The 26,661-nt window shown below is 43.8% G+C and overlaps 3 non-coding genes across 3 annotated transcripts; all 3 read right to left on the bottom strand.

The window, feature by feature from the left end:
* Window positions 1-312: 312 nt before the first annotated feature.
* On the bottom strand, window positions 313-385 carry trnaa-agc. The gene has a single exon. It is a non-coding gene; the product is annotated as a tRNA-Ala (tRNA).
* A 3,974-nt stretch (window positions 386-4,359) lies between these two features.
* Window positions 4,360-4,432, bottom strand: trnaa-agc. Its single transcript has one exon. It is a non-coding gene; the product is annotated as a tRNA-Ala (tRNA).
* A 17,854-nt stretch (window positions 4,433-22,286) lies between these two features.
* On the bottom strand, window positions 22,287-22,359 carry trnaa-agc. The gene has a single exon. It is a non-coding gene; the product is annotated as a tRNA-Ala (tRNA).
* Between the last annotated feature and the right edge of the window lie 4,302 nt (window positions 22,360-26,661).

Here is a 26,661-nt window from a genome sequence, read left to right as displayed (position 1 = left end):
TGGAGGATGCAGGCATCGATCCCGCTACCTCTCACATGCTAAGCAAGCGCTCTACCATTTGAGCTAATCCCCCTGTGCTTCCAACAAGAAGTATGAAATCTCAATGACCGCACTGCCAAATCCCTCGTCCATAAGAAAGGATACTTTTTAAAAAGTATGCTTGCTTCAGCTGTCTAAAAGTATTTTTCATGGTAGTTCAGTAAAGGTTGAAGTAGTGACTGCAGTAAGCCCAGTGGTGGAAATAGTTGTATTGTTGGGTTAGTATCCAGAGCTACAACAACAATGTGTGCTGATTGAACCAAACTAAATATTTGGAGGATGCGGGCATCGATCCCGCTACCTCTCGCATGCTAAGCAAGCGCTCTACCATTTGAGCTAATCCCCCTGCGGCTCCAATCAGAAGTATGAAATCTCAATGACCGCACTGCCAAATCCCTCGTCCATAAGAAAGGATACTTTTTAAAAAGTATGCTTGCTTCAGCTGTCTAAAAGTATTTTTCATGGTAGTTCAGTAAAGGTTGAAGTAGTGACTGCAGTAAGCCCAGTGGTGGAAATAGTTGTATTGTTGGGTTAGTATCCAGAGCTACAACAACAATGATTGAACCAAACTAAATAGTTGGAGGATGCGGGCATCGATCCCGCTACCTCTCACATGCTAAGCAAGCGCTCTACCATTTGAGCTAATCCCCCTGTGCCTCCAACAAGAAGTATGAAATCTCAATGACCGCACTGCCAAATCCCTCGTCCATAAGAAAGGATACTTTTTTTAAAAGTATGCTTGCTTCAGCTGTCTAAAAGTATTTTTCATGGTAGTTCAGTAAAGGTTGAAGTAGTGACTGCAGTAAGCCCAGTGGTGGAAATAGTTGTATTGTTGGGTTAGTATCCAGAGCTACAACAACAATGATTGAACCAAACTAAATAGTTGGAGGATGCAGGCATCGATTCTGCTACCTCTCTCATGCTAAGCGAGCGCTCTACCATTTGAGCTAATCCCCCTGTGCTTCCAACAAGAAGTATGAAATCTCAATGACCGCACTGCCAAATCCCTCGTCCATAAGAAAGGATACTTTTTAAAAAGTATGCTTGCTTCAGCTGTCTAAAAGTATTTTTCATGGTAGTTCAGTAAAGGTTGAAGTAGTGACTGCAGTAAGCCCAGTGGTGGAAATAGTTGTATTGTTGGGTTAGTATCCAGAGCTACAACAACAATGTGTGCTGATTGAACCAAACTAAATAGTTGGAGGATGCAGGCATCGATCCCGCTACCTCTCGCATGCTAAGCAAGCGCTCTACCATTTGAGCTAATCCCCCTGCTCCTCCAACAAGAAGTATGAAATCTCAATGACCGCACTGCCAAATCCCTCGTCCATAAGAAAGGATACTTTTTAAAAAGTATGCTTGCTTCAGCTGTCTAAAAGTATTTTTCATGGTAGTTCAGTAAAGGTTGAAGTAGTGACTGCAGTAAGCCCAGTGGTGGAAATAGTTGTATTGTTGGGTTAGTATCCAGAGCTACAACAACAATGTGTGCTGATTGAACCAAACTAAATAGTTGGAGGATGCAGGCATCGATCCCGCTACCTCTCACATGCTAAGCAAGAGCTCTACCATTTGAGCTAATCCCCCTGTTCCTCCAACAAGAAGTATGAAATCTCAATGACCGCACTGCCAAATCCCTCGTCCATAAGAAAGGATACTTTTTTTAAAAAGTATGCTTGCTTCAGCTGTCTAAAAGTATTTTTCATGGTAGTTCAGTAAAGGTTGAAGTAGTGACTGCAGTAAGCCCAGTGGTGGAAATAGTTGTATTGTTGGGTTAGTATCCAGAGCTACAACAACAATGTGTGCTGATTGAACCAAACTAAATAGTTGGAGGATGCAGGCATCGATCCCGCTACCTCTCGCATGCTAAGCAAGCGCTCTACCATTTGAGCTAATCCCCTGTTCCTCCAACAAGAAGTATGAAATCTCAATGACCGCACTGCCAAATCCCTCGTCCATAAGAAAGGATACTTTTTAAAAAGTATGCTTGCTTCAGCTGTCTAAAAGTATTTTTCATGGTAGTTCAGTAAAGGTTGAAGTAGTGACTGCAGTAAGCCCAGTGGTGAAATAGTTGTATTGTTGGGTTAGTATCCAGAGCTACAACAACAATGTGTGCTGATTGAACCAAACTAAATAGTTGGAGGATGCAGGCATCGATCCCGCTACCTCTCACATGCTAAGCGAGCGCTCTACCATTTGAGCTAATCCCCCTGCAGCTCCAATCAGAAGTATGAAATCTCAATGACCGCACTGCCAAATCCCTCGTCCATAAGAAAGGATACTTTTTTTAAAGTATGCTTGCTTCAGCTGTCTAAAAGTATTTTTCATGGTAGTTCAGTAAAGGTTGAAGTAGTGACTGCAGTAAGCCCAGTGGTGGAAATAGTTGTATTGTTGGGTTAGTATCCAGAGCTACAACAACAATGTGTGCTGATTGAACCAAACTAAATAGTTGGAGGATGCAGGCATCGATCCCGCTACCTCTCACATGCTAAGCGAGCGCTCTACCATTTGAGCTAATCCCCCTGTGCTTCCAACAAGAAGTATGAAATCTCAATGACCGCACTGCCAAATCCCTCGTCCATAAGAAAGGATACTTTTTAAAAAGTATGCTTGCTTCAGCTGTCTAAAAGTATTTTTCATGGTAGTTCAGTAAAGGTTGAAGTAGTGACTGCAGTAAGCCCAGTGGTGGAAATAGTTGTATTGTTGGGTTAGTATCCAGAGCTACAACAACAATGTGTGCTGATTGAACCAAACTAAATAGTTGGAGGATGCAGGCATCGATTCCGCTACCTCTCACATGCTAAGCGAGCGCTCTACCATTTGAGCTAATCCCCCTGCGCCTCCAACAAGAAGTATGAAATCTCAATGACCGCACTGCCAAATCCCTCGTCCATAAGAAAGGATACTTTTTAAAAAGTATGCTTGCTTCAGCTGTCTAAAAGTATTTTTCATGGTAGTTCAGTAAAGGTTGAAGTAGTGACTGCAGTAAGCCCAGTGGTGGAAATAGTTGTATTGTTGGGTTAGTATCCAGAGCTACAACAACAATGTGTGCTGATTGAACCAAACTAAATAGTTGGAGGATGCAGGCATCGATCCCGCTACCTCTCACATGCTAAGCAAGCGCTCTACCATTTGAGCTAATCCCCCTGTTCCTTCAACAAGAAGTATGAAATCTCAATGACCGCACTGCCAAATCCCTCGTCCATAAGAAAGGATACTTTTTTAAAAAGTATGCTTGCTTCAGCTGTCTAAAAGTATTTTTCATGGTAGTTCAGTAAAGGTTGAAGTAGTGACTGCAGTAAGCCCAGTGGTGGAAATAGTTGTATTGTTGGGTTAGTATCCAGAGCTACAACAACAATGTGTGCTGATTGAACCAAACTAAATAGTTGGAGGATGCAGGCATCGATCCCGCTACCTCTCACATGCTAAGCAAGCGCTCTACCATTTGAGCTAATCCCCTGTGCTTCCAACAAGAAGTATGAAATCTCAATGACCGCACTGCCAAATCCCTCGTCCATAAGAAAGGATACTTTTTTAAAAAGTATGCTTGCTTCAGCTGTCTAAAAGTATTTTTCATGGTAGTTCAGTAAAGGTTGAAGTAGTGACTGCAGTAAGCCCAGTGGTGGAAATAGTTGTATTGTTGGGTTAGTATCCAGAGCTACAACAACAATGTGTGCTGATTGAACCAAACTAAATAGTTGGAGGATGCAGGCATCGATCCCGCTACCTCTCACATGCTAAGCGAGCGCTCTACCATTTGAGCTAATCCCCCTGCAGCCTCCAACAAGAAGTATGAAATCTCAATGACCGCACTGCCAAATCCCTCGTCCATAAGAAAGGATACTTTTTAAAAAGTATGCTTGCTTCAGCTGTCTAAAAGTATTTTTCATGGTAGTTCAGTAAAGGTTGAAGTAGTGACTGCAGTAAGCCCAGTGGTGGAAATAGTTGTATTGTTGGGTTAGTATCCAGAGCTACAACAACAATGTGTGCTGATTGAACCAAACTAAATAGTTGGAGGATGCAGGCATCGATCCCGCTACCTCTCACATGCTAAGCGAGCGCTCTACCATTTGAGCTAATCCCCCTGTGCCTTCCAACAAGAAGTATGAAATCTCAATGACCGCACTGCCAAATCCCTCGTCCATAAGAAAGGATACTTTTTTTAAAGTATGCTTGCTTCAGCTGTCTAAAAGTATTTTTTCATGGTAGTTCAGTAAAGGTTGAAGTAGTGACTGCAGTAAGCCCAGTGGTGGAAATAGTTGTATTGTTGGGTTAGTATCCAGAGCTACAACAACAATGTGTGCTGATTGAACCAAACTAAATAGTTGGAGGATGCGGGCATCGATCCCGCTACCTCTCGCATGCTAAGCGAGCGCTCTACCATTTGAGCTAATCCCCCTGCGGCTCCAATCAGAAGTATGAAATCTCAATGACCGCACTGCCAAATCCCTCGTCCATAAGAAAGGATACTTTTTAAAAAGTATGCTTGCTTCAGCTGTCTAAAAGTATTTTTCATGGTAGTTCAGTAAAGGTTGAAGTAGTGACTGCAGTAAGCCCAGTGGTGGAAATAGTTGTATTGTTGGGTTAGTATCCAGAGCTACAACAACAATGATTGAACCAAACTAAATAGTTGGAGGATGCAGGCATCGATCCCGCTACCTCTCACATGCTAAGCGAGCGCTCTACCATTTGAGCTAATCCCCCTGCGCCTCCAACAAGAAGTATGAAATCTCAATGACCGCACTGCCAAATCCCTCGTCCATAAGAAAGGATACTTTTTAAAAAGTATGCTTGCTTCAGCTGTCTAAAAGTATTTTTCATGGTAGTTCAGTAAAGGTTGAAGTAGTGACTGCAGTAAGCCCAGTGGTGGAAATAGTTGTATTGTTGGGTTAGTATCCAGAGCTACAACAACAATGTGTGCTGATTGAACCAAACTAAATAGTTGGAGGATGCAGGCATCGATCCCGCTACCTCTCACATGCTAAGCGAGCGCTCGACCATTTGAGCTAATCCCCCTTCCTCCAATCAAGAAGTATGAAATCTCAATGACCGCACTGCCAAATCCCTCGTCCATAAGAAAGGATACTTTTTAAAAAGTATGCTTGCTTCAGCTGTCTAAAAGTATTTTTCATGGTAGTTCAGTAAAGGTTGAAGTAGTGACTGCAGTAAGCCCAGTGGTGGAAATAGTTGTATTGTTGGGTTAGTATCCAGAGCTACAACAACAATGTGTGCTGATTGAACCAAACTAAATAGTTGGAGGATGCAGGCATCGATCCCGCTACCTCTCACATGCTAAGCAAGCGCTCTACCATTTGAGCTAATCCCCTGCGCCTCCAACAAGAAGTATGAAATCTCAATGACCGCACTGCCAAATCCCTCGTCCATAAGAAAGGATACTTTTTAAAAAGTATGCTTGCTTCAGCTGTCTAAAAGTATTTTTCATGGTAGTTCAGTAAAGGTTGAAGTAGTGACTGCAGTAAGCCCAGTGGTGGAAATAGTTGTATTGTTGGGTTAGTATCCAGAGCTACAACAACAATGATTGAACCAAACTAAATAGTTGGAGGATGCAGGCATCGATTTCCCTGCTACCTCTCTCATGCTAAGCAAGCGCTCTACCATTTGAGCTAATCCCCCTGTGCCTTCAACAAGAAGTATGAAATCTCAATGACCGCACTGCCAAATCCCTCGTCCATAAGAAAGGATACTTTTTTAAAAAGTATGCTTGCTTCAGCTGTCTAAAAGTATTTTTCATGGTAGTTCAGTAAAGGTTGAAGTAGTGACTGCAGTAAGCCCAGTGGTGGAAATAGTTGTATTGTTGGGTTAGTATCCAGAGCTACAACAACAATGTGTGCTGATTGAACCAAACTAAATAGTTGGAGGATGCAGGCATCGATCCCGCTACCTCTCACATGCTAAGCGAGCGCTCTACCATTTGAGCTAATCCCCCTGCCTCCAATCAAGAAGTATGAAATCTCAATGACCGCACTGCCAAATCCCTCGTCCATAAGAAAGGATACTTTTTAAAAAGTATGCTTGCTTCAGCTGTCTAAAAGTATTTTTCATGGTAGTTCAGTAAAGGTTGAAGTAGTGACTGCAGTAAGCCCAGTGGTGGAAATAGTTGTATTGTTGGGTTAGTATCCAGAGCTACAACAACAATGTGTGCTGATTGAACCAAACTAAATAGTTGGAGGATGCAGGCATCGATTCCGCTACCTCTCACATGCTAAGCGAGCACTCTACCATTTGAGCTAATCCTCCTACTCCTCCAAAAAGAAGTATGAAATCTCAATGACCGCACTGACAAATCCCTCGTCCATAAGAAAGGATACTTTTTAAAAAGTATGCTTGCTTCAGCTGTCTAAAAGTATTTTTCATGGTAGTTCAGTAAAGGTTGAAGTAGTGACTGCAGTAAGCCCAGTGGTGGAAATAGTTGTATTGTTGGGTTAGTATCCAGAGCTACAACAACAATGTGTGCTGATTGAACCAAACTAAATAGTTGGAGGATGCAGGCATCAATCCCACTACCTCTCACATGCTAAGCGAGCACTCTACCATTTGAGCTAATCCCCCTGTGCCTCCAACAAGAAGTATGAAATCTCTAAGACCGCACTGCCAAATCCCTCGTCCATAAGAAAGGATAATTTTTAAAAAGTATGCTTGCTTCAGCTGTCTAAAAGTATTTTTCATGGTAGTTCAGTAAAGGTTGAAGTAGTGACTGCAGTAAGCCCAGTGGTGGAAATAGTTGTATTGTTGGGTTAGTATCCAGAGCTACAACAACAATGTGTGCTGATTGAACCAAACTAAATATTTGGAGGATGCAGGCATCGATCCCACTACCTCTCACATGCTAAGCGAGTACTCTACCATTTGAGCTAATCCCCTGTGACCTCCAACAAGAAGTATGAAATCTCAATGACCGCACTGCCAAATCCCTCGTCCATAAGAAAGGATACTTTTTAAAAAGTATGCTTGCTTCAGCTGTCTAAAAGTATTTTTCATGGTAGTTCAGTAAAGGTTGAAGTAGTGACTGCAGTAAGCCCAGTGGTGGAAATAGTTGTATTGTTGGGTTAGTATCCAGAGCTACAACAACAATGTGTGCTGATTGAACCAAACTAAATAGTTGGAGGATGCAGGCATCGATCCCGCTACCTCTCACATGCTAAGCGAGCACTCTACCATTTGAGCTAATCCCCCTGTTCCTTCAACAAGAAGTATGAAATCTCAATGACCGCACTGCCAAATCCCTCATCCATAAGAAAGGATACTTTTTTAAAAGTATGCTTGCTTCAGCTGTCTAAAAGTTTTTTTCATGGTAGTTCAGTAAAGGTTGAAGTAGTGACTGCAGTAAGCCCAGTGGTGGAAATAGTTGTATTGTTGGGTTAGTATCCAGAGCTACAACAACAATGTGTGCTGATTGAACCAAACTAAATAGTTGGAGGATGCAGGCATCGATCCCGCTACCTCTCACATGCTAAGCGAGCGCTCTACCATTTGAGCTAATCCCCTGCGCCTCCAACAAGAAGTATGAAATCTCAATGACCGCACTGCCAAATCCCTCGTCCATAAGAAAGGATACTTTTTAAAAAGTATGCTTGCTTCAGCTGTCTAAAAGTATTTTTCATGGTAGTTCAGTAAAGGTTGAAGTAGTGACTGCAGTAAGCCCAGTGGTGGAAATAGTTGTATTGTTGGGTTAGTATCCAGAGCTACAACAACAATGTGTGCTGATTGAACCAAACTAAATAGTTGGAGGATGCAGGCATCGATCCCGCTACCTCTCACATGCTAAGCGAGCGCTCTACCATTTGAGCTAATCCCCTGTTCCTTCAACAAGAAGTATGAAATCTCAATGACCGCACTGCCAAATCCCTCGTCCATAAGAAAGGATACTTTTTAAAAAGTATGCTTGCTTCAGCTGTCTAAAAGTATTTTTCATGGTAGTTCAGTAAAGGTTGAAGTAGTGACTGCAGTAAGCCCAGTGGTGGAAATAGTTGTATTGTTGGGTTAGTATCCAGAGCTACAACAACAATGTGTGCTGATTGAACCAAACTAAATAGTTGGAGGATGCAGGCATCGATCCCGCTACCTCTACATGCTAAGCGAGCGCTCTACCATTTGAGCTAATCCCCTGCAGCCTCCAACAAGAAGTATGAAATCTCAATGACCGCACTGCCAAATCCCTCGTCCATAAGAAAGGATACTTTTTAAAAAGTATGCTTGCTTCAGCTGTCTAAAAGTATTTTTCATGGTAGTTCAGTAAAGGTTGAAGTAGTGACTGCAGTAAGCCCAGTGGTGGAAATAGTTGTATTGTTGGGTTAGTATCCAGAGCTACAACAACAATGTGTGCTGATTGAACCAAACTAAATAGTTGGAGGATGCAGGCATCAATCCCACTACCTCTCACATGCTAAGCGAGCGCTCTACCATTTGAGCTAATCCCCCTGCGCCTCCAACAAGAAGTATGAAATCTCAATGACCGCACTGCCAAATCCCTCGTCCATAAGAAAGGATACTTTTTTAAAAGTATGCTTGCTTCAGCTGTCTAAAAGTATTTTTCATGGTAGTTCAGTAAAGGTTGAAGTAGTGACTGCAGTAAGCCCAGTGGTGGAAATAGTTGTATTGTTGGGTTAGTATCCAGAGCTACAACAACAATGTGTGCTGATTGAACCAAACTAAATAGTTGGAGGATGCAGGCATCAATCCCGCTCCCTCTCACATGCTAAGCGAGCGCTCTACCATTTGAGCTAATCCCCCTGTTCCTTCAACAAGAAGTATGAAATCTCAATGACCGCACTGCCAAATCCCTCGTCCATTAGAAAGGATACTTTTTAAAAAGTATGCTTGCTTCAGCTGTCTAAAAGTTTTTTTCATGGTAGTTCAGTAAAGGTTGAAGTAGTGACTGCAGTAAGCCCAGTGGTGGAAATAGTTGTATTGTTGGGTTAGTATCCAGAGCTACAACAACAATGTGTGCTGATTGAACCAAACTAAATAGTTGGAGGATGCAGGCATCGATCCCGCTACCTCTCACATGCTAAGCGAGCGCTCTACCATTTGAGCTAATCCCCCTGAGCCTCCAACAAGAAGTATGAAATCTCAATGACCGCACTGCCAAATCCCTCGTCCATAAGAAAGGATACTTTTTAAAAAGTATGCTTGCTTCAGCTCTCTAAAAGTATTTTTCATGGTAGTTCAGTAAAGGTTGAAGTAGTGACTGCAGTAAGCCCAGTGGTGGAAATAGTTGTATTGTTGGGTTAGTATCCAGAGCTACAACAACAATGTGTGCTGATTGAACCAAACTAAATAGTTGGAGGATGCAGGCATCAATCCCGCTACCTCTCACATGCTAAGCGAGCGCTCTACCATTTGAGCTAATCCCCTGTTCCTTCAACAAGAAGTATGAAATCTCAATGACCGTACTGCCAAATCCCTCATTCATAAGAAAGGATATCTTTTTAAAAGTATGCTTGCTTCAGCTGTCTAAAAGTATTTTTCATGGTAGTTCAGTAAAGGTTGAAGTAGTGACTGCAGAAAGCCCAGTGGTGGAAATAGTTGTATTGTTGGGTTAGTATCCAGAGCTACAACAACAATGTGTGCTGATTGAACCAAACTAAATAGTTGGAGGATGCAGGCATCGATCCCGCTACCTCTCACATGCTAAGCGAGCGCTCTACCATTTGAGCTAATCCCCCTGTTCCTCCAACAAGAAGTATGAAATCTCAATGACCGCACTGCCAAATCCCTCGTCCATAAGAAAGGATACTTTTTTAAAAAGTATGCTTGCTTCAGCTGTCTAAAAGTATTTTTCATGGTAGTTCAGTAAAGGTTGAAGTAGTGACTGCAGTAAGCCCAGTGGTGGAAATAGTTGTATTGTTGGGTTAGTATCCAGAGCTACAACAACAATGTGTGCTGATTGAACCAAACTAAATAGTTGGAGGATGCAGGCATCGATCCCGCTACCTCTCACATGCTAAGCGAGCGCTCTACCATTTGAGCTAATCCCCTGTTCCTCCAAAGAAGTATGAAATCTCAATGACCGCACTGCCAAATCCCTCGTCCATAAGAAAGGATACTTTTTAAAAAGTATGCTTGCTTCAGCTGTCTAAAAGTATTTTTCATGGTAGTTCAGTAAAGGTTGAAGTAGTGACTGCAGTAAGCCCAGTGGTGGAAATAGTTGTATTGTTGGGTTAGTATCCAGAGCTACAACAACAATGTGTGCTGATTGAACCAAACTAAATAGTTGGAGGATGCAGGCATCAATCCCACTACCTCTCACATGCTAAGCGAGCACTCTACCATTTGAGCTAATCCCCCTGTGCCTCTAACAAGAAGTATGAAATCTCTAAGACCGCACTGCCAAATCCCTCGTCCATAAGAAAGGATAATTTTTAAAAAGTATGCTTGCTTCAGCTGTCTAAAAGTATTTTTCATGGTAGTTCAGTAAAGGTTGAAGTAGTGACTGCAGTAAGCCCAGTGGTGGAAATAGTTGTATTGTTGGGTTAGTATCCAGAGCTACAACAACAATGTGTGCTGATTGAACCAAACTAAATATTTGGAGGATGCAGGCATCGATCCCACTACCTCTCACATGCTAAGCGAGCACTCTACCATTTGAGCTAATCCCCCTGTTCCTTCAACAAGAAGTATGAAATCTCAATGACCGCACTGCCAAATCCCTCGTCCATAAGAAAGGATACTTTTTAAAAAGTATGCTTGCTTCAGCTGTCTAAAAGTATTTTTCATGGTAGTTCAGTAAAGGTTGAAGTAGTGACTGCAGTAAGCCCAGTGGTGGAAATAGTTGTATTGTTGGGTTAGTATCCAGAGCTACAACAACAATGTGTGCTGATTGAACCAAACTAAATAGTTGGAGGATGCAGGCATCGATCCCGCTACCTCTCACATGCTAAGCGAGCGCTCTACCATTTGAGCTAATCCCCCTGTTCCTTCAACAAGAAGTATGAAATCTCAATGACCGCACTGCCAAATCCCTCGTCCATAAGAAAGGATACTTTTTAAAAAGTATGCTTGCTTCAGCTGTCTAAAAGTTTTTTCATGGTAGTTCAGTAAAGGTTGAAGTAGTGACTGCAGTAAGCCCAGTGGTGGAAATAGTTGTATTGTTGGGTTAGTATCCAGAGCTACAACAACAATGTGTGCTGATTGAACCAAACTAAATAGTTGGAGGATGCAGGCATCAATCCCGCTACCTCTCACATGCTAAGCGAGCGCTCTACCATTTGAGCTAATCCCCTGTTCCTCCAACAAGAAGTATGAAATCTCAATGACCGCACTGCCAAATCCCTCGTCCATAAGAAAGGATACTTTTTAAAAAGTATGCTTGCTTCAGCTGTCTAAAAGTATTTTTCATGGTAGTTCAGTAAAGGTTGAAGTAGTGACTGCAGTAAGCCCAGTGGTGGAAATAGTTGTATTGTTGGGTTAGTATCCAGAGCTACAACAACAATGTGTGCTGATTGAACCAAACTAAATAGTTGGAGGATGCAGGCATCGATCCCGCTACCTCTCACATGCTAAGCGAGCGCTCTACCATTTGAGCTAATCCCCCTGTTCCTTCAACAAGAAGTATGAAATCTCAATGACCGCACTGCCAAATCCCTCGTCCATAAGAAAGGATACTTTTTAAAAAGTATGCTTGCTTCAGCTGTCTAAAAGTATTTTTCATGGTAGTTCAGTAAAGGTTGAAGTAGTGACTGCAGTAAGCCCAGTGGTGGAAATAGTTGTATTGTTGGGTTAGTATCCAGAGCTACAACAACAATGTGTGCTGATTGAACCAAACTAAATAGTTGGAGGATGCAGGCATCGATCCCGCTACCTCTCACATGCTAAGCGAGCGCTCTACCATTTGAGCTAATCCCCTGAGCCTCCAACAAGAAGTATGAAATCTCAATGACCGCACTGCCAAATCCCTCGTCCATAAGAAAGGATACTTTTTAAAAAGTATGCTTGCTTCAGCTGTCTAAAAGTATTTTTCATGGTAGTTCAGTAAAGGTTGAAGTAGTGACTGCAGTAAGCCCAGTGGTGGAAATAGTTGTATTGTTGGGTTAGTATCCAGAGCTACAACAACAATGTGTGCTGATTGAACCAAACTAAATAGTTGGAGGATGCAGGCATCAATCCCGCTACCTCTCACATGCTAAGCGAGCGCTCTACCATTTGAGCTAATCCCCCTGCGCCTCCAACAAGAAGTATGAAATCTCAATGACCGCACTGCCAAATCCCTCGTCCATAAGAAAGGATACTTTTTTAAAAAGTATGCTTGCTTCAGCTGTCTAAAAGTATTTTTCATGGTAGTTCAGTAAAGGTTGAAGTAGTGACTGCAGTAAGCCCAGTGGTGGAAATAGTTGTATTGTTGGGTTAGTATCCAGAGCTACAACAACAATGTGTGCTGATTGAACCAAACTAAATAGTTGGAGGATGCAGGCATCAATCCCGCTCCCTCTCACATGCTAAGCGAGCGCTCTACCATTTGAGCTAATCCCCTAGTTCCTTCAACAAGAAGTATGAAATCTCAATGACCGCACTGCCAAATCCCTCGTCCATTAGAAAGGATACTTTTTAAAAAGTATGCTTGCTTCAGCTGTCTAAAAGTTTTTTTCATGGTAGTTCAGTAAAGGTTGAAGTAGTGACTGCAGTAAGCCCAGTGGTGGAAATAGTTGTATTGTTGGGTTAGTATCCAGAGCTACAACAACAATGTGTGCTGATTGAACCAAACTAAATAGTTGGAGGATGCAGGCATCGATCCCGCTACCTCTCACATGCTAAGCGAGCGCTCTACCATTTGAGCTAATCCCCTGAGCCTCCAACAAGAAGTATGAAATCTCAATGACCGCACTGCCAAATCCCTCGTCCATAAGAAAGGATACTTTTTAAAAAGTATGCTTGCTTCAGCTGTCTAAAAGTATTTTTCATGGTAGTTCAGTAAAGGTTGAAGTAGTGACTGCAGTAAGCCCAGTGGTGGAAATAGTTGTATTGTTGGGTTAGTATCCAGAGCTACAACAACAATGTGTGCTGATTGAACCAAACTAAATAGTTGGAGGATGCAGGCATCGATCCCGCTACCTCTCGCATGCTAAGCGAGCGCTCTACCATTTGAGCTAACCCCCTGCGCCTCCAACACAAAGTATGAAATCTCAATGACCGCACTGCCAAATCCCTCGTCCATAAGAAAGGATACTTTTTAAAAAGTATGCTTGCTTCAGCTCTCTAAAAATATTTTTCATGGTAGTTCAGTAAAGGTTGAAGTAGTGACTGCAGTAAGCCCAGTGGTGGAAATAGTTGTTTTGTTGGGTTAGTATCCAGAGCTACAACAACAATGTGTGCTGATTGAACCAAACTAAATAGTTTGAGGATGCAGGCATCGATCCCGCTACCTCTCACGTGCTAAGCGGGCGCTCTACCATTTGAGCTACTCCCCCTGTGCCTCCAATAAGAAGTATGAAATCTCAATTACGGCACTGCCAGATCCCTCATCCCTAAGGATACTTGCTTCAGCTGTCTAAAAGTATTTTTCATGGTAGTTCAGTAAAGGTTGAAGTAGTGACTGCAGTAAGCCCAGTGGTGGAAATAGTTGTATTGTTGGGTTAGTATCCAGAGCTACAAAAACAATGTGTGCTGATTGAACCAAACTAAATAGTTGGAGGATGCGGGCATCGATGCCACTACCTCCCGCATGCTAAGCAAGCGCTCTACCATTTGAGCTAATCCCCCTGCAGCTCCAAACAGAAGTATGAAATCTCAATGACCGCACTGCCAAATCCCTCGTCCATAAGAAAGGATAATTTTTTAAAAGTATGCTTGCTTCAGCTGTCTAAAAGTTTTTTTCATGGTAGTTCAGTAAAGGTTGAAGTAGTGACTGCAGTAAGCCCAGTGGTGGAAATAGTTGTATTGTTGGGTTAGTATCCAGAGCTACAACAACAAAGTGTGCTGATTGAACCAAACTAAATAGTTGGAGGATGCAGGCATCGATCCCGCTACCTCTCACATGCTAAGCGAGCGCTCTACCATTTGAGCTAATCCCCCTGCGCCTCAAACACAAAGTATCAAATCTCAATGACCGCACTGCCAAATCCCTCGTCCATAAGAAAGGATACTTTTTAAAAAGTATGCTTGCTTCAGCTGTCTAAAAGTATTTTTCATGGTAGTTCAGTAAAGGTTGAAGTAGTGACTGCAGTAAGCCCAGTGGTGGAAATAGTTGTATTGTTGGGTTAGTATCCAGAGCTACAACAACAAAGTGTGCTGATTGAACCAAACTAAATAGTTGGAGGATGCAGGCATCGATCCAGCTACCTCTCGCATGCTAAGCGAGCGCTCTACTATTTGAGCTAATCCCCCTGCGCCTCCAACACAAAGTAAGAAATCTCAATGACCGCACTGCCAAATCCCTCGTCCATAAGAAAGGATACTTTTTAAAAAGTATGCTTGCTTCAGCTCTCTAAAAATATTTTTCATGGTAGTTCAGTAAAGGTTGAAGTAGTGACTGCAGTAAGCCCAGTGGTGGAAATAGTTGTTTTGTTGGGTTAGTATCCAGAGCTACAACAACAATGTGTGCTGATTGAACCAAACTAAATAGTTTGAGGATGCAGGCATCGATCCCGCTACCTCTCACGTGCTAAGCGGGCGCTCTACCATTTGAGCTACTCCCCTGTGCCTCCAAAAAGAAGTATGAAATCTCAATTACGGCACTGCCATAAGAAAGATCCCTCATCCCTAAGGATACTTGCTTCAGCTGTCTAAAAGTATTTTTCATGGTAGTTCAGTAAAGGTTGAAGTAGTGACTGCAGTAAGCCCAGTGGTGGAAATAGTTGTATTGTTGGGTTAGTATCCAGAGCTACAAAAACAATGTGTGCTGATTGAACCAAACTAAATAGTTGGAGGATGCGGGCATCGATGCCACTACCTCCCGCATGCTAAGCGAGCGCTCTACCATTTGAGCTAATCCCCCTGCAGCTCCAAACAGAAGTATGAAATCTCAATGACCGCACTGCCAAATCCCTCGTCCATAAGAAAGGATAATTTTTTTAAAGTATGCTTGCTTCAGCTGTCTAAAAGTTTTTTTCATGGTAGTTCAGTAAAGGTTGAAGTAGTGACTGCAGTAAGCCCAGTGGTGGAAATAGTTGTATTGTTGGGTTAGTATCCAGAGCTACAACAACAAAGTGTGCTGATTGAACCAAACTAAATAGTTGGAGGATGCAGGCATCGATCCCGCTACCTCTCACATGCTAAGCGAGCGCTCTACCATTTGAGCTAATCCCCCTGCGCCTCAAACACAAAGTATCAAATCTCAATGACCGCACTGCCAAATCCCTCGTCCATAAGAAAGGATACTTTTTAAAAAGTATGCTTGCTTCAGCTGTCTAAAAGTATTTTTCATGGTAGTTCAGTAAAGGTTGAAGTAGTGACTGCAGTAAGCCCAGTGGTGGAAATAGTTGTATTGTTGGGTTAGTATCCAGAGCTACAACAACAAAGTGTGCTGATTGAACCAAACTAAATAGTTGGAGGATGCGGGCATCGATCCAGCTACCTCTCGCATGCTAAGCGAGCGCTCTACTATTTGAGCTAATCCCCCTGCGCCTCCAAAACAAAGTAAGAAATCTCAATGACCGCACTGCCAAATCCCTCGTCCATAAGAAAGGATACTTTTTAAAAAGTATGCTTGCTTCAGCTCTCTAAAAATATTTTTCATGGTAGTTCAGTAAAGGTTGAAGTAGTGACTGCAGTAAGCCCAGTGGTGGAAATAGTTGTTTTGTTGGGTTAGTATCCAGAGCTACAACAACAATGTGTGCTGATTGAACCAAACTAAATAGTTTGAGGATGCAGGCATCGATCCCGCTACCTCTCACGTGCTAAGCGGGCGCTCTACCATTTGAGCTACTCCCCCTGTGCCTCCAAAAAGAAGTATGAAATCTCAATTACGGCACTGCCAGATCCCTCATCCCTAAGGATACTTGCTTCAGCTGTCTAAAAGTATTTTTCATGGTAGTTCAGTAAAGGTTGAAGTAGTGACTGCAGTAAGCCCAGTGGTGGAAATAGTTGTATTGTTGGGTTAGTATCCAGAGCTACAACAACAAAGTGTGCTGATTGAACCAAACAAAATAGTTGGAGGATGCGGGCATCGATCCAGCTACCTCTCGCATGCTAAGCGAGCGCTCTAACATTTGAGCTAATCCCCCTGCAGCTCCAATCAAAAGTATGAAATCTCAATGACCGCACTGCCAAATCCCTCGTCCATAAGAAAGGATACTTTTAAAAAAGTATGCTTGCTTCAGCTGTCTACAAGTATTTTTCATGGTAGTTCAGTAAAGGTTGAAGTAGTGACTGCAGTAAGCCCAGTGGTGGGAATAGTTGTATTGTTGGGTTAGTATCCAGAGCTACAACAACAATGTGTGCTGATTGAACCAAACTAAATAGTTGGAGGATGCACGCATCAATCCCGCTACCTCTCACATGCTAAGCGAGCGCTCTAACATTTGAGCTAATCCCCCTGCTCCTCCAACACGAAGTATGAAATCTCAATGACCGCACTGCCAAATCCCTCGTCCATAAGAAAGGATACTTTTTTTAAAGTATGCTTGCTTCATCTGTCTAAAAGTATTTTTCATGGTAGTTCAGTAAAGGTTGAAGTAGGGACTGCAGTAAGCCCAGTGGTGGAAATAGTTGTTTTGTTGGGTTAGTATCCAGAGCTACAACAACAATGTGTGCTGATTGAACCAAACTAAATAGTTTGAGGATGCAGGCATCGATCCCGCTACCTCTCACATGCTAAGCGAGCGCTCAACCATTTGAGCTACTCCCCCTGTGCCCGCAATAAGAAGTATGAAATCTCAATTACCGCACTGCCAAATCCCTCGTCCCTAAGAAAGGATACTTGCTTCAACTGTCTAAAAGTATTTTTCATGGTAGTTCAGTAAAGGTTGAAGTAGTGACTGCAGTAAGCCCAGTGGTGGAAATAGTTGTATTGTTGGGTTAGTATCCAGAGCTACAAAAACAATGTGTGCTGATTGAACCAAACTAAATAGTTGGAGGATGCGGGCATCGATCCCGCTACCTCTCACATGCTAAGCGCACGCTCTACCATTTGAGCTAATCCCCCTGCAGCTCCAATCAGAAGTATGAAATCTCAATGACCGCACTGCCAAATCCCTCGTCCATAAGAAAGGATACTTTTTTTAAAGTATGCTTGCTTCAGCTGTCTAAAAGTTTTTTTCATGGTAGTTCAGTAAAGGTTGAAGTAGTGACTGCAGTAAGCCCAGTGGTGGAAATAGTTGTATTGTTGGGTTAGTATCCAGAGCTACAAAATCAATGTGTGCTGATTGAACCAAACTAAATAGTTTGAGGATGCGGGTATCGATCCCACTACCTCTCGCATGCTAAGCGAGCGCTCTACCATTTGAGCTAATCCCCCTGCACCTCCAACAAGAAGTATGAAATCTCAATGACCGCACTGCCAAATCCCTCGTCCATAAGAAAGGATACTTTTTAAAAAAAGTATGCTTGCTTCAGGTGTCTAAAAGTATTTTTCATGGTAGTTCAGTAAAGGTTGAAGTAGTGACTGCAGTAAGCCCAGTGGTGGAAATAGTTGTATTGTTGGGTTAGTATCCAGAGCTACAACAACAATGTGTGCTGATTGAACCAAACTAAATAGTTGGAGGATGCAGGTATCAATCCCGCTACCTCTCACATGCTAAGCGAGCGCTCTAACATTTGAGCTAATCGCCCTGCTCCTCCAACACGAAGTATGAAATCTCAATGACCGCACTGCCAAATCCCTCGTCCATAAGAAAGGATACTTTTTTAAAAGTATGCTTGCTTCATCTGTCTAAAAGTATTTTTCATGGTAGTTCAGTAAAGGTTGAAGTAGGGACTACAGTAAGCCCAGTGGTGGAAATAGTTGTATTGTTGGGTTAGTATCCAGAGCTACAAAAACAATGTGTGCTGATTGAACCAAACTAAATAGTTGGAGGATGCAGGCATCGATCCCGCTACCTATCACATGCTAAGCGAGCGCTCTACCATTTGAGCTAATCCCCCTGCGCATCCAACAAGAAGTATGAAATCTCAATGACCGCACTGACAAATCCCTCGTCCATAAGAAAGGATACTTTTTAAAAAGTATGCTTGCTTCAGCTCTCTAAAAATATTTTTCATGGTACATTACATTACATTTAAGTCATTTAGCAGACGCTCTTATCCAGAGCGACTTACAAATTGGTGCATTCACCTTATGACATCCAGTGGGACAGTCACTTAACAATAGTGCATCTAAAACTTAAGGGGGGGGGTGAGAGGGATTACTTATCCTATCCTAGGTATTCCTTAAAGAGGTGGGGTTTCAGGTGTCTCCGGAAGGTGGTGATTGACTCCGCTGTCCTGGCGTCGTGAGGGAGTTTGTTCCACCATTGGGGGCCAGAAAGGAACAGTTTTGACTGGGCTGAGTGGGAGCTGTACTTCCTCAGTGGTAGGGAGGTGAGCAGGCCAGAGGTGGATGAACGCAGTGCCCTTGTTTGGGTGTAGGGCCTGATCAGAGCCTGGAGGTACTGAGGTGCCGTTCCCCTCACAGCTCCGTAGGCAAGCACCATGGTCTTGTAGCGGATGCGAGCTTCAACTGGAAGCCAGTGGAGAGAACGGAGGAGCGGGGTGACGTGAGAGAACTTGGGAAGGTTGAACACCAGACGGGCTGCGGCGTTCTGGATGAGTTGAAGGGGTTTAATGGCACAGGCAGGGAGCCCAGCCAACAGCGTTGCAGTAATCCAGACGGGAGATGACAAGTGCCTGGATTAGGACCTGCGGCTTCCTGTGTGAGGCAGGGTCGTACTCTGCGGATGTTGTAGAGCATGAACCTACAGGAACGGGCTAACCGCCTTGATGTTGGTTGAGAACGAAGGGTGTTGTCCAGGATCACGCCAAGGTTCTTGGCGCTCTGGGAGGAGGACACAATGGAGTTGTCAACCGTGATGGCGAGATCATGGAACGGGCAGTCCTTCCCCGGGAGGAAGAGCAGCTCCGTCTTGCCGAGGTTCAGCTTGAGGTGGTGATCCGTCATCCACACTGATATGTCGGCCAGTCATGCAGAGATGTATTGCCACCTGGTCATCAGAAGGGGAAAGGAGAAGATTAGTTGTGTGTCGTCTGCATAGCAATGATAAGAGAGACCATGTGAGGTTATGACAGAGCCAAGTGACTTGGTGTATAGCGAGAATAGGAGAGGGCCAAGAACAGAGCCCTGGGGGACACCAGTGGTGAGAGCGCGTGATGAGGAGACAGATTCTCGCCACGCCACCTGGTAGGAGCGACCTGTCAGGTAGGAGCTAAGCCCGCGCCGGAGATGCCCAACTCGGAGAGGGTGGAGAGGAGGATCTGATGGTTCACAGTATCGAAGGCAGCCAAATAGATCTAGAAGGATGAGAGCAGAGGAGAGAGAGTTAGCTTTAGCAGTGCGGAGCGCCTCCGTGATACAGAGGAGAGCAGTCTCAGTTGAATGACTAGTCTTGAAACCTGACTGATTTGGATCAAGAAGGTCATTCAGAGAGAGATAGCGGGAGAGCTGGCCAAGGACGGCACGTTCAAGAGTTTTGGAGAGAAAAGAAGGGATACTGGTCTGTAATTGTTGACATCTAGGGGTTCGAGTGTAGGTTTTTTCAGAAGGGGTGCAACTCTCGCTCTCTTGAAGACGGAAGGGACGTAGCCAGCGGTCAGGGATGAGTTGATGAGCGAGGTGAGGTAAGGGAGAAGGTCTCCGGAAATGGTCTGGAGAAGAGAGGAGGGGATAGGGTCAAGCGGGCAGGTTGTTGGGCGGCCGGCCGTCACAAGACGCGAGATTTCATCTGGAGTGCCTCCAGAGAGGGGAGAAAGAGGTCAAAGCACAGGGTAGGGCAGTGTGAGCAGAACCAGCGGTGTCGTTTAACTTAGCAAACGAGGATCGGATCGACCTTCTTTTCAAAATGGTTGACGAAGTCATCTGCAGAGAGGGAGGAGGGGGGGGGGGAGGAGGATTCAGGAGGGAGGAGGTGGCAAAGAGCTTCCTAGGGTTAGAGGCAGATGCTTGGAATTTAGCGTGGTAGAAAGTGGCTTTAGCAGCAGAGACAGAGGAGGAAAATGTAGAGAGGAGGGAGTGAAAGGATGCCAGGTCCGCAGGGAGGCGAGTTTTCCTCCATTTCCGCTCGGCTGCCCGGAGCCCTGTTCTGTGAGCTCGCAATGAGTCATCGAGCCACGGAGCGGGAGGGGAGGACCGAGCCGGCCTGGAGGATAGGGGACATAGAGAGTCAAGGGATGCAGAGAGAGGAGGAGAGGAGGGTTGAGGAGGCAGAATCAGGAGATAGGTGGGAGAAGGTTTGAGCGGAGGGAAGAGATGATAGGATGGAAGAGGAGAAGTAGCGGGGGAGAGTAAGCGAAGGTTGGTGGATACCATAGTATTGTGGGAGGTGTTGGATGAGAGCCAGAGGGAAAAGGATACAAGGCAGTGGTGGAGACTTGGAGGGGAGTTGCAATGAGGTTAGTGGAAGAACAGCATCTAGTAAAGATGAGGTCCATTTGCGTATTGCCTGCCTTGTGAGTAGGGGGGAAGGTGAGAGGGTGAGGTCAAAAGAGGAGAGGAGTGGAAAGAAGGAGGCAGAAAGGAAAGAGTCAAAGGTAGACGTGGGGGAGGTTAAAGTCGCCCAGAACTGTGAGAGGTGAGCCGTCCTCAGGAAAGGAGCTTATCAAGGCATCAAGCTCATTGATGAACTCTCCGAGGGAACCTGGAGGGCGATAAATGATAAGGATGTTAAGCTTGAAAGGGCTAGTAACTGTGACAGCATGGAATTCAAAGGAGGCGATAGACAGATGGGTAAGGGGAGAAAGAGAGAATGACCACTTGGGAGAGATGAGGATCCCGGTGCCACCACCCCGCTGACCAGACGCTCTCGGGGTGTGCGAGAACACGTGGGCGGACGAAGTAGAGAGCAGTAGGAGTAGCAGTGTTGTCTGTGGTGATCCATGTTTCCGTCAGTGCCAAGAAGTCGAGGGACTGGAGGGAGGCATAGGCTGAGATGAACTCTGCCTTGTTGACCGCAGATTGGCAGTTCCAGAGGCTACCGGAGACCTGGAACTCCACGTGGTCGTGGCGCTGGGACCACCAGAGTAGGGTGGCCGCGGCCACGCGGTGAGGAGCGTTTGTATGGTCTGTGCAGAGAGGAGAGAACAGGGATAAACAGACACATAGTTGACAGGCTACAGAAGAGGCTACGCTAATGCAAAGGAGATTGGAATGACAAGCGGACTACACGTCTCGAATGTTCAGAAAGTTAAGCTACGTAGCAAGAATCTTATTGACTAAAATGATTAAAATGATACAGTACTGCTGAAGTAGGCCAGCTGGCAGTGGGTGCGTTGTTGACACTACACTAATCAAGTCGTTCCGTTGAGTGTAATAGTTTCTGCAGTGTTGCTATTCGGGGCTAGCTGGCTAGCTAGCAGTGTTGTTTACGTTACGTTGTTAAAAGAACGACAATAGCTGGCTAGCGAACCTAGAAAATCGCTCTAGACTACACAATTATCTTTGATACAAAGCGGCTATGTAGCTAGCTAAGTAGCTAGCTACGATCAAACAAATCAAACCGTTGTACTGTAATGAAATGAAGTGAAAATGTGATACTACCTGTGAATGCGACCGGGTAGTTGAGTTCTATACAGAAGACGTTGGCTAGCGTTGGCTAGCTAGCAGAGTCACCTACGTTAAGGACGACAAATAGCTGGCTAGCTAACCTCGGTAAATTAAGATAATCACTCAAGACTACACACTCTAAACCTAAACAACACAATTATCTTGGATACGATGATACGAAGACAGCAAAGACAGCTATGTAGCTAGCTAACACTACACTAATCAAGTCGTTCAGTTGAGTGTAATAGTTTCTCCAGTGCAGCTAATCAGTGGACGTTAGCTAGCTGGCTAGTGAAGACTACGTTAGGACGGCGAAATACGATAATTACGCAATTATCTTTGATACAAAGACGGCTATGTAGCTAGCTGAGAAGAAATTGCTAAGATTAGACAAATCAAACCGTTGTGATATAATGAAATATAATGAAAAAGTTATACTACCCGCGGGAGCGAAGTGCAGATGCGAAGTGCAGATGCGACCACTCGGTAGTTCAGTAAAGGTTGAAGTAGTGACTGCAGTAAGCCCAGTGGTGGAAATAGTTGTATTGTTGGGTTAGTATCCAGAGCTACAACAACAATGTGTTCTGATTGAACCAAACTAAATAGTTGGAGGATGCAGGGATCGATCCCGCTACCTCTCACATGCTAAGCGAGCGCTCTACCATTTGAGCTAATCCCCCTGCGCCTCCAGCAAGAAGTATGAAATCTCAATGACCGCACTGCCAAATCCCTCGTCCATAAGAAAGGATACTTTTTTTAAAAGTATGCTTGCTTCATCTGTCTAAAAGTATTTTTCATGGTAGTTCAGTAAAGGTTGAAGTAGTGACTGCAGTAAGCCCAGTGGTGGAAATAGTTGTATTGTTGGGTTAGTATCCAGAGCTACAACAACAATGTGTGCTGATTGAACCAAACTAAATAGTTGGAGGATGCAGGCATCGATCCCGCTACCTATCACATGCTAAGCGAGCGCTCTACCATTTGAGCTAATCCCCCTGCGCATCCAACAAGAAGTATGAAATCTCAATGACCGCACTGCCAAATCCCTCGTCCATAAGAAAGGATAATTTTTTTAAAGTATGCTTGCTTCAGCTGTCTAAAAGTATTTTTCATGGTAGTTCAGTAAAGGTTGAAGTAGTGACTGCAGTAAGCCCAGTGGTGGAAATAGTTGTATTGTTGGGTTAGTATCCAGAGCTACAACAACAATGTGTGCTGATTGAACCAAACTAAATAGTTGGAGGATGCAGGTATCAATCCCGCTACCTATCACATGCTAAGCGAGCGCTCTACCATTTGAGCTAATCCCCCTGCGCATCCAACAAGAAGTATGAAATCTCAATGACCGCACTGCCAAATCCCTCGTCCATAAGAAAGGATACTTTTTAAAAAGTATGCTTGCTTCAGCTCTCTAAAAATATTTTTCATGGTAGTTCAGTAAAGGTTGAAGTAGTGACTGCAGTAAGCCCAGTGGTGGAAATAGTTGTATTGTTGGGTTAGTATCCAGAGCTACAACAACAATGTGTTCTGATTGAACCAAACTAAATAGTTGGAGGATGCAGGCATCGATCCCGCTACCTCTCACATGCTAAGCGAGCGCTCTACCATTTGAGCTAATCCCCCTGCACCTTCAACAAGAAGTATGAAATCTCAATGACCGCACTGCCAAATCCCTCGTCCATAAGAAAGGATAATTTTTTAAAAGTATGCTTGCTTCAGCTGTCTAAAAGTATTTTTCATGGTAGTTCAGTAAAGGTTGAAGTAGTGACTGCAGTAAGCCCAGTGGTGGAAATAGTTGTATTGTTGGGTTAGTATCCAGAGCTACAACAACAATGTGTGCTGATTGAACCAAACTAAATAGTTGGAGGATGCAGGCATCGATCCCGCTACCTATCACATGCTAAGCGAGCGCTCTACCATTTGAGCTAATCCCCCTGCGCATCCAACAAGAAGTATGAAATCTCAATGACCGCACTGCCAAATCCCTCGTCCATAAGAAAGGATACTTTTTAAAAAGTATGCTTGCTTCAGCTCTCTAAAAATATTTTTCATGGTAGTTCAGTAAAGGTTGAAGTAGTGACTGCAGTAAGCCCAGTGGTGGAAATAGTTGTATTGTTGGGTTAGTATCCAGAGCTACAACAACAATGTGTTCTGATTGAACCAAACTAAATAGTTGGAGGATGCAGGCATCGATCCCGCTACCTCTCACATGCTAAGCGAGCGCTCTACCATTTGAGCTAATCCCCCTGCGCCTCCAACAAGAAGTATCAAATCTCAATGACCGCACTGCCAAATCCCTCGTCCATAAGAAAGGATACTTTTTTTTTAAGTATGCTTGCTTCATCTGTCTAAAAGTATTTTTCATGGTAGTTCAGTAAAGGTTGAAGTAGTGACTGCAGTAAGCCCAGTGGTGGAAATAGTTGTATTGTTGGGTTAGTATCCAGAGCTACAACAACAATGTGTGCTGATTGAACCAAACTAAATAGTTGGAGGATGCGGGCATGGATCCAGCTACCTCTCGCAGGCTAAGCGAGCGCTCTACCATTTGAGATAATCCCCCTGCAGCTCCAATCAAAAGTATGAAATCTCAATGACCGCACTGCCAAATCCCTCGTCCATAAGAAAGGATACTTTTTAAAAAGTATGCTTGCTTCAGCTCTCTAAAAATATTTTTCATGGTAGTTCAGTAAAGGTTGAAGTAGTGACTGCAGTAAGCCCAGTGGTGGGAATAGTTGTATTGTTGGGTTAGTATCCAGAGCTACAACAACAATGTGTGCTGATTGAACTAAACTAAATAGTTGGAGGATGCAGGTATCAATCCCGCTACCTCTCACATGCTAAGCGAGCGCTCTAACATTTGAGCTAATCCCCCTGCACCTTCAACAAGAAGTATGAAATCTCAATGACTGCACTGCCAAATCCCTCGTCCATAAGAAAGGATACTTTTTTAAAGTTTGCTTGCTTCAGCTGTCTAAAAGTATTTTTCATGGTAGTTCAGTAAAGGTTGAAGTAGTGACTGCAGTAAGACTAGTGGTGGAAATAGTTGCATTGTTGGGTTAGTATCCAGAGCTACAATAAGAATGTGTGCTGATTGAACCAAACTATATAGTTGGAGGATGCAGGCATCAATCCCAATACCTCTCGCATGCTAAGCGAGCGCTCTACCATTTGAGCTAATCCCCCTGCAGCTCCAATCAGAAGTATGAAATCTCAATGACCGCACTGCCGAATCCCTCGTCCATAAGAAAGGATAATTTTTTTAAAGTATGCTTGCTTCAGCTGTCTAAAAGTTTTTTTCATGGTAGTTCAGTAAAGGTTGAAGTAGTGACTGCAGTAAGCCCAATGGTGGAAATAGTTGTATTGTTGGGTTAGTATCCAGAGCTACAACAACAAAGTGTGCTGATTGAACCAAACAAAATAGTTGGAGGATGCGGGTATCGATCCAGCTACCTCTCACAGGCTAAGCGAGCGCTCTAACATTTGAGCTAATCCCCCTGCAGCTCCAATCAAAAGTATGAAATCTCAATGACCGCACTGCCAAATCCCTCGTCCATAAGAAAGGATACTTTTTAAAAAGTATGCTTGCTTCAGCTCTCTAAAAATATTTTTCATGGTAGTTCAGTAAAGGTTGAAGTAGTGACTGCAGTAAGCCCAGTGGTGGAAATAGTTGTATTGTTGGGTTAGTATCCAGAGCTATAACAACAATGTGTGCTGATTGACCCAAACTAAATAGTTGGAGAATGCAGGCATCAATCCGGCTACCTCTCACATGCTAAGCGAGCGCTCTACCATTTGAGCTAATCCCCCTGTGCCACCAACAAGAAGTATGAAATCTCAATGTCCTCACTGCCAAATCCCTCGTCCATAAGAAAGGATACTTTTTTTTAAGTATGCTTGCTTCATCTGTCTAAAAGTATTTTTCATGGTAGTTCAGTAAAGGTTGAAGTAGGGACTGCAGTAAGCCCAGTGGTGGAAATAGTTGTATTGTTGGGTTAGTATCCAGAGCTACAAAAACAATGTGTGCTGATTGAACCAAACTAAATAGTTGGAGGATGCAGGCATCGATCCCGCTACCTATCACATGCTAAGCGAGCGCTCTACCATTTGAGCTAATCCCCCTGCGCATCCAACAAGAAGTATGAAATCTCAATGACCGCACTGCCAAATCCCTCGTCCATAAGAAAGGATACTTTTTTAAAGTTTGCTTGCTTCAGCTGTCTAAAAGTATTTTTCATGGTAGTTCAGTAAAGGTTGAAGTAGTGACTGCAGTAAGACTAGTGGTGGAAATAGTTGCATTGTTGGGTTAGTATCCAGAGCTACAATAAGAATGTGTGCTGATTGAACCAAACTATATAGTTGGAGGATGCAGGCATCGATCCCACTACCTCTCGCATGCTAAGCGAGCGCTCTACCATTTCAGCTAATCCCCCTGCGCCTTCAACAAGAAGTATGAAATCTCAATGACTGCACTGCCAAATCCCTCGTCCATAAGAAAGGATACTTTTTTTAAAGTTTGCTTGCTTCAGCTGTCTAAAAGTATTTTTCATGGTAGTTCAGTAAAGGTTGAAGTAGTGACTGCAGTAAGCCCAGTGGTGGAAATAGTTGTATTGTTGGGTTAGTATCCAGAGCTACAACAACAATGTGTGCTGATTGAACCAAACTAAATAGTTGGAGGATGCAGGCATCGATCCCGCTACCTCTCACATGCTAAGCGAGCGCTCTACCATTTGAGCTAATCCCCTGCAGCTCCAATCAGAAGTATGAAATCTCAATGACCGCACTGCCAAATCCCTCGTCCATAAGAAAGGATAATTTTTTTAAAAGTATGCTTGCTTCAGCTGTCTAAAAGTATTTTTCATGGTAGTTCAGTAAAGGTTGAAGTAGTGACTGCAGTAAGCCCAGTGGTGGAAATAGTTGTATTGTTGGGTTAGTATCCAGAGCTACAACAACAATGTGTGCTGATTGAACCAAACTAAATAGTTGGAGGA

This window comes from Oncorhynchus gorbuscha, unplaced genomic scaffold (genome assembly GCF_021184085.1).
Source record: "Oncorhynchus gorbuscha isolate QuinsamMale2020 ecotype Even-year unplaced genomic scaffold, OgorEven_v1.0 Un_scaffold_2802, whole genome shotgun sequence".
Lineage (NCBI taxonomy): Eukaryota > Metazoa > Chordata > Actinopteri > Salmoniformes > Salmonidae > Oncorhynchus > Oncorhynchus gorbuscha.
Note: the sequence above shows the minus strand (reverse complement) of the source record. Positions and strands in the feature narration are given on the sequence as shown.